The following is a 7752-nucleotide window of genomic DNA, read 5'->3' on the forward strand; positions in this document are numbered from 1 at the left end:
CTCTACCACTTGAGCTACAGCGCCACTTCCGGTTTTTCTGGTGGTTTATTGGAGATAGGAGTCTCACGGTCTCTCCTGCCCGGGCTGGCTTTGAACCGAGATCCTCAGATCTCAGCCTCCTGAGTAGCTAGGATTACAGGCGTGAGCCACCAGCGCCCGGCATGGCACCAAGTTTTAAGAAATGGAGCGACAGAGGGTAACAAATGCAGCCATGGTCCTCACTGGACACCATGTGGAGAATGAACTCTACAGCTTGTGGGTGGGGAAGGGGGGACATGGTCCACACATAAATGTACTGGTAACCTGACTTAGGTAATGGCGACTCTGCATACATCACCTTCATAATAACACATGCACAGAGAAAAGAAAGGTAGTGCGTGGTCATTCAGATTCTGGTATTACAAATTAAATTCTGCAGGAAAGTGGAATGTTACAGGTGATACCTGGAGAAAATCAGTTTGCATCATGAGACATCAGGCCCCTCCGCTTTAGCAGGAGACCCAACACTGAAGGCCGCAGAGTGTGGCGGGCACGTCCTGTGTGGAGGGAGCGTCTGAGAAGCCAGCTCGGAATGGGCTGCTCTGCAGATCGAAATGCAGGGCCGGTGACGAGGCTGGCCAGACTCCCAGGATCCATGTGTAGCTGTGGGCGAACTGTTAGAGCAACAGTGATCAATCATCACCTTCCACACGAGGCCCAGACCAGCCGGAGAGAAGATTCTGGGAAGGTGAAGGCAGGCAGGAGCTGAGAGGCTCAGACCTGCGTTTGCTGCCCTGCGAGCCCCAGCGTGGAGTCCAGGGACTGCTTCGCTGTCCTCACCCGGAGGGTGTTGGTAAGAGCACAGTGTTGAAGGCCAGTTGAGCTCCAACCACAAGGCTCTGTGATCCACCTGGCCATGAGCGTCCCAGGCCTGGTTCCTGGACCTGGAGGCTGAGGGTTGGATGTGAGGCACTAGCGGTTCATGTGCTAAGTGGACCTGTCGAAAGATAAGTGGAAATCACAACGTAAAATGAAAAGGCTCGCTGAGCATCCTATTATGTACATCATCATGGATGCATCATGGTTAATGGAGACTGGGCTGTGCTGTTCTCCGCTGTTCATCATCGTTGTTTTACCCTACAGCAATCAACTCTCAACCACACACACACACACACAGGGTTCCATCATTACCCCCTCCCCCAACACAACAACCAGTATAGATGTCACACAACAACAACCCAGCCCAGATGTCACACAACAACACCCAGTGCAGATGTTGCACCTTCTAATTTACCCACTGGACTTGTGATGATGAAGAAATGTCACCTCTGATTCCTCTGATAACTGCCAGGACAGTGCTCTTTCCGCAGTGTTTCACAGTCAGGTGACACACCGCTTTGTCTGACACATGGGCATTGTATCCTGCCAGGCTCAGGTCCAGAAGAAGCATCCGCTCTGTCAGGCGCGAGGTCACTACGTGAGCTCAGAGCTCCGTTGTTCTGTCCTTCTCCTCATAAAGCGAGTGAGTGGCCCTGCTTCCCAGCACGGACTCCAGAGCCTCTCCAGAGCCTCCTCCACGATGCTGCTGGTCCTGCTCACCGCGGCCCTGCTGGCCCTCAGCTCTGCTCAGAGCGCAACCCAAGGTACAGGGCCACACTGCGTGGGGTGAACATTGCGTGGGCCTCAGGAGGTACTGCAGGAAAGGAGGGAGGGGGGGAGGACAGGTGAGGGCAGTTAAGGCCTCTCTGCTCAGCCCAGCCTTATTGTTGGGGGACAGCTACTGCTCCACCAGGTGAATGATAAGGAGAGTCACACCACTGCACAAAGGTATCTCTCAATACCGGGAAGGAATAAACAAGTGTAGAGTCAGGCCCTGATGGCTCATACCTGTAATCCTAGCTAGTTAGGAGGCTGGGATCTGAGGATGGTAGTTCAAATCCAGCCCAGGTAGGAAAATCCTCGAGATGCTTATCTCTACCTAACTACCAAAAATCCAGAAATAGAGCTGTGTCTCAAGTGGTGGAATGCTAGCCTTGATGGAAAAAAGCTCAGACGGTAGGCAAGCCCTGAGTTCAAGTCCAAGGACAATACACAGACACAGACACAGACACACAAATTTTAAAAAAGTATATATACATATTTAATAGTAAAAGGATTAGATTGAAATATATATGTTAAATATTTTCTAATATATTATTATTGGGAATAATTACATATCAATATATCCAAATACTAATACAATTGTTAACAATACATAATAGAAACATTTATATATCATATATGTTTCTATAATGTATCCGAATATTATTCGCACTATATTAATATTAATATATTACTATATCAATATTCTGTATATATAAATATATGTATATTTTCTGAAGGACCAGTTTGAATGACAAAAGTTTGTTTCCAGGAAGAAATAACTACTGAAAAATGAGGCAGGTGTTGCAAGGGGAAAATTCTGCATCTTCTGTTGCACAGAGAAGGCATCAGTGGCTTTTGCCCTGTACAGGGCTTCTCTCCACAGTGGTAGTAATTCACAAAAAAAGGCACAAGAAAAGACCTGTGACCCTTTCTTATCCCCCCCCTCCACCTCTTTTATCCCAAGACATCAGCTTAGTTTTATTAGTGGTGATGAAGAAAAAGAAGGCATTGATACTTACAATTAACATGCATAGAAAAAGGCAAAATCTCAAGTGTCCATACACTTCTGAAACGTAACGCCAGACTGTGAATGGGAAGAGATCCCAGGGAATTAAATACAAATGACTACGGTGCCTCCTCTAGATACAAAGATGATATGTAAGATCAAGAGAACTAAAGGACATAATTTTAAAACTAAAGGACAACTGTGGGGCCTGGAGATCAGAGAAATTATCTGCTATCCCAACAACAGTGGTAGGGTGAGGAGACTGCGGAGAGGGAGACAGACAACACCCGTGACTGTGGCTGATTCTCTGCTCAGCTGTGTTTCTGGCACTGACTGCAGGGACACAGTCGAGCCGGGAGCCCCGCACCTGCTCCTCCTCACCCACACCACTGGCTCCCAGTCCTCACTGACCAGCAGTTCATTGCTCCGGCAACAGAGCCAGGTTTGAACACAGAGGCTTCCAGTGCTTGGAGCATGCTCACAAAAACAAAACCCAGAACACTGCCAACCACACGGATCAACCTTTTGCTTTGTTCCTCTTCTGTCTTTAGAGAATTCTTCTCTGAAATCAGACACCCCGGATCTTAATTTGGGGACAGTTTCAGGGAATGTACTTCTAGGAACTTAGCCATGAGATACGACTGGATGAAGAGGGGGAACTGATGGGGAACTGTGGGGAGAGGGGAGGGACAGGAAGTGTCAGCAGAGGGAGATTCAGGGAGGAAGCACTGGGTGACAAGGTCAGAGAGATCAAAAGCCAGGGGTGTCCACCCCCCCCATAGTGTGTCTTCTCTTTTGTGCCAAAACCACACAGGGGCTGAGGAAGCAAACCCAGAGCCTGACCAGCAACCCGAGTTAACTGCGCATGAAAACTCTGATGCAGACAGAGAAAAAGGAAATGGAGAAGGAGATAGAAATGGTGATCAGGAAGAGCAGCCACAAGACCAGGAACCTTCCACACAAGACCAACCTCCTCCCCCGCCTAGACAAGAGCAACCTCCTCCCCTGCCTAGACAAGAGCAACCTCCTCCCCCGCCTCCTCCGGCACACAGACCCCTGTCTTGGCTAGACTTAAAACACCCATTCACAGGACATAGACAGGGTGGATACCTATACAGACCCTCATTCTTCTGGCCCGCACCCCCTCCAAACCCACAGGAACTTCCACCTCCATCTCAAGAGCTACCTTCTGAAGGTCAGTCAACAAAAATCACATTCCGGGAGAGTCCCCCGATAATCACATTCCAGGACCAGTACGGCTCAAACTCACTTTACATGCAACACCCACACCTAACCGTCCTCAGACAGTAGCAGGGAATGTAGTCTCGGGGAATCTGTTGAGATCGTGTGGTTTGGGACCACACATCAAGTTTTCCAGGGTGGACAGAGGACCCCAGCTGTCCACATGTGGTCCTAGGAATCTCAGGGATCGAGGGGCGCCTGCACAGGTTCCTACCCACAGGGATCCCTGGCTGACTTGCTGGGCCTGTGGGTACTGCAGAGACCTCGGTGTGGTCTCTACTGCCCGTGTCCTGCCCGCCTCGGGGAGCAGCCACCGCAATGCCTGCCCGGCCCTTCCCACCTCACCTCACCTGCTCTCACCCACTGTCCCTACAAGTGATATCTAGGTGCAGTATGGCTAAGTGCTACCCAGGCTTTTTAGCCTATACATCTAAGTTGTGTTCAAACTGAAAAGCCATCTGCAGGAGCTCCGAGGCAGGAGCAATCAGATCTCATCTGACCTCCCATTCCCTTCTCCAAAAGTTTATCCTGTTCAGCCCTGATCCTGGCCTTCACTGGGAGGGACACGAGGCAGACTGTCTCTTAGATGTGTCTTTGAACAACTTCAATCACAACCAAAAGAGACACAACTTACAATTAAGTTTTTCCCCAACTTCCACATAGCCATGATCTCCTAGATGCTGATCATAAAAGTAACAAAAAATCTAGGAAGGAGAGGACATTAAATGAAAATAAAAGAGGAAAACCCCACCTTGATGGGTTTGGGGATTTAGCTTGGTGGAAGAGAGCTTGTGTAGCAAGGGCAAGGGCCGGAGTTTGGTCCTCAACTCCCCTACCCCCAAAACAGCAGCTCCTTCTTTATTGGTTCCCATAACTTTGTTTGTTTCTTTCAGGAAACTAAAGAAGAGGAAGCCCTTCAGATCCCTCTGCCACTGGGACAGCATGGCCATATCTACCATGTCCCCAGTACCCCAATAAAAGAATTAGCATATGATCTCTGTCTGCCCTCTCTCATTGAGGGGTGGAGAGTGGGGTGAGAGGGTGGACAGCAGATAACCCAGGTCCCCGTGGCTTGCTTCCACCCTCTGCCTATGCTGTGGTCCACTGCCCAGGGGAAAGTTTCCCACAGACCCCAACCCCAACCACATCCACAGGGATGCATTGCACAAACATTAGTCTTCAGACCTTCTCAGGTCCCTTGAGCCCCCCTTTTCCTAGTTACCTCTTACCTGAGGCATTTTTTTTGCAACTGTGTAGTGGTGTTGGCTTTCTAACCTAGGAAGGGTAGGAAACTATCAGGAAAGCCTTCAGGAGTTGCAGGAGTCTTGTGCTATTGTGTGTCACACAGGTCTGAACACAGAGGCTGCTTCATTGGAAATGTCAAGAGCCTCAATCCTTTCAGCCTCCTCTGTCCATTTCTGGCCAGGGTGGGTCTCGCTGTTGGGTCAGTGTGGCCGACAGAACAGGAGCATTAGCAGTGAAGGCCCTGACCCCTCACCTCACAAGCTACCACTCCTTTCCCTTACCACACACCCTCAGCCACGAGGACCACCGCACACACGGCCCAACCACACTCAGGAGGAGGCAGGATCTGGCAGAAAGGAACCAGGAAGAAACGAGATAGATGAGCAGGAACACCCCCACTTTCCCAAGACGGTTTGAGTAGAAGAGACTCTCATTGGCAATGCTACTGATGCACGAGCCATGAACATTAGAACTCCCCCAAGAATTCAGGATGTTCTGAAAGTGTGCATGAAGTAGGCTGTGCGATGGCGAAGCCAATTTGTCTGACTGGAAAGCAAAATGTACGCAAAGCATAAAGTTAGGAAGGGAAGTGTACAATGGAAGGCATTAACTAGAGAACAAAAGTTTCATTTCTGTGGCCCATTTGGCATTAGGTTTTAGTGCTATTACATAGCACATCTCAGAGAAACTGTGAAATGACCCATCAGTCTCCTCTCTGGCCCAAGTAGTTAACTTGAGAGGGAGGCACCCAGGGCTTTCTCTCCACGGAAAATAAAAACCACAAATGAGACACCAGACGGAGTCAGGAATCTGGGGGTCTCTCACCTGGAGGTCCCCAGGGTCCATGAGGACGGAGTCCTTGTCCTCGGGAACCTGGGTGCTGCCTGGGAGCCACAGACCCTCACCGGGCTCTGTGGGGGCCCTGGAATGGACACACATTTATATAAGATGCAGCTTTTAACCGGATGTGGTAAACGAATTCAAAGGGGTCAACACGAACCCAGTCTGAGACCTGACATTCCCTTGTACCGGTCCTGTGGCTTTCCTCTAGGTTCAGAATTCTTCCACATGAGAGAAGTTTTTTTTTTCTTTAATTGTAAACTCCGACTGGCCAAGACAGATCACACTTGAATTAAATCATCATGTCTGAGGGTGTGATATAGGCACAAACACTTTGGCACATGTCCAAGGTGATTCTGATGTCTAGCCCAACTGTACACCGCCCCCCCCCACTTTCCCACCTTCATCCCACAGCCCTGCCACGGCCCCCACTGAGGCCACGCCCATCCACCCCATGCACCTTGTCTCTGCAGTGTGTGGCGAGTGAGGAGCTCCATCTTCTGAGAAGACACCATCCATTGCACTCCTCTCCTCCGTCCCATCTTTGAACACAGAATTAAGAGTTACGAACTTGAGCCACCCAGCCACTGGCGCTTCCTTCTCTTTCTAACTCTATGTCAACACTTGTGACCCAGCTTCCTTCCATCCTTGTCCCCACTGCACCTCCTGACTTCTGGGAACCACTCTTCTCCTCTCTACCACCACAAAATGAGCTTAATTAGCTTCCCCTGAGGAGAGGAGCTGATTGGTAGTTCCGTTTCTGAACCAGGTTACATGTACTCAGTGTAATATCCTCCAGCCCATTCCTTGAATGGAACTGCCCAAATGACAGATTTCATTTCTTCCCATGTTGAATCTTCCTCAATTATGTGTGTGTGTGTATGGGTGTTTTGTGTGTGAGAGAGAGAGATACACACACAGAGAGACAGAGAGATAGAGAGAGACCTAGTCACTAAGAATTACTGCTTAGCGTTTCCAATATAGCCTGGTGATAGAGAATCACCAAATATCACATACTGGTAACTTCATCTTGACTCTCCAAGAATCTGAACATAATCCACATTATAGCCTCCTCTCATCTAGACTGAAGAATATAGAAGACGGGTAAATTGCTGCGTGCACCTAGTCTTCAGATGTCTCTTCTGAGGCGTTTAAATGGTGATTTTCACCTCATTTTTGCATAGGATGACTAACATACAGGCTAAGACTACCTTAATGCAGTCTTAATATTTAAACAATACTTAAACGTTGGGCTCTTTAAATATTAGGTAGCGTGAACTCGGGGGAGTGGGCAGAAAGACACGGGATGAGGTAAAGGGGGGTTGGGGAGCACGGAGGAGTTTCAGGGTCTCAGCAGGCTCTGTTCTGGTCAGGGAATCAGCAGGAGACAAGGCCTTGGTCTCAGGCTCTCTTCCCAGACCGCAGGTGCATTGCTCCAGGAGGGAGGGGAAAGGGAGAGCTCAGCAGGGTGGGAAGCAAGGACAGCTCAGGGATATGGCTGTCACGGCGGAGGTAAGTGCTTTAGATGAACTCACCTCCCATCATCCGTGATGCTGGAGAAGCACAGGAAACAAGGGGAAGGGGGCACTCTTGTTTTGTCTGGCTGCTTCCCGCTGATGTGGGATGATGAGAGGAGCAGGGGTCTTGGGCTTTCAGAATCAGGTCGTAAACTTTTGAGCAGAAAAGATGGCTTTGCATAAAAGAAATGCAAATCAAAACAACATTGAGATACCACCTCACCCCAGTTTGAATGGCTAAAATCAAGAACTCTAATTACAACAGATGCTGGAGGGGAT

At 49.2% G+C, this 7752-nt stretch overlaps 1 long non-coding RNA gene across 1 annotated transcript; it reads left to right on the forward strand.

Annotated features, from left to right (window-relative positions):
• The first annotated feature begins 3727 nt into the window (after positions 1-3727).
• Positions 3728-4847, forward strand: LOC105992268. Its single transcript, XR_001175391.1, has 2 exons — positions 3728-3824; positions 4765-4847. It is a non-coding gene; the product is annotated as an uncharacterized LOC105992268 (long non-coding RNA).
• Positions 4848-7752: the final 2905 nt, after the last annotated feature.

The sequence above is a fragment of the Dipodomys ordii genome, unplaced genomic scaffold (assembly GCF_000151885.1).
Source record: "Dipodomys ordii isolate 6190 unplaced genomic scaffold, Dord_2.0 Scaffold81, whole genome shotgun sequence".
In the NCBI taxonomy this organism is placed as follows: Eukaryota; Metazoa; Chordata; class Mammalia; order Rodentia; family Heteromyidae; genus Dipodomys; species Dipodomys ordii.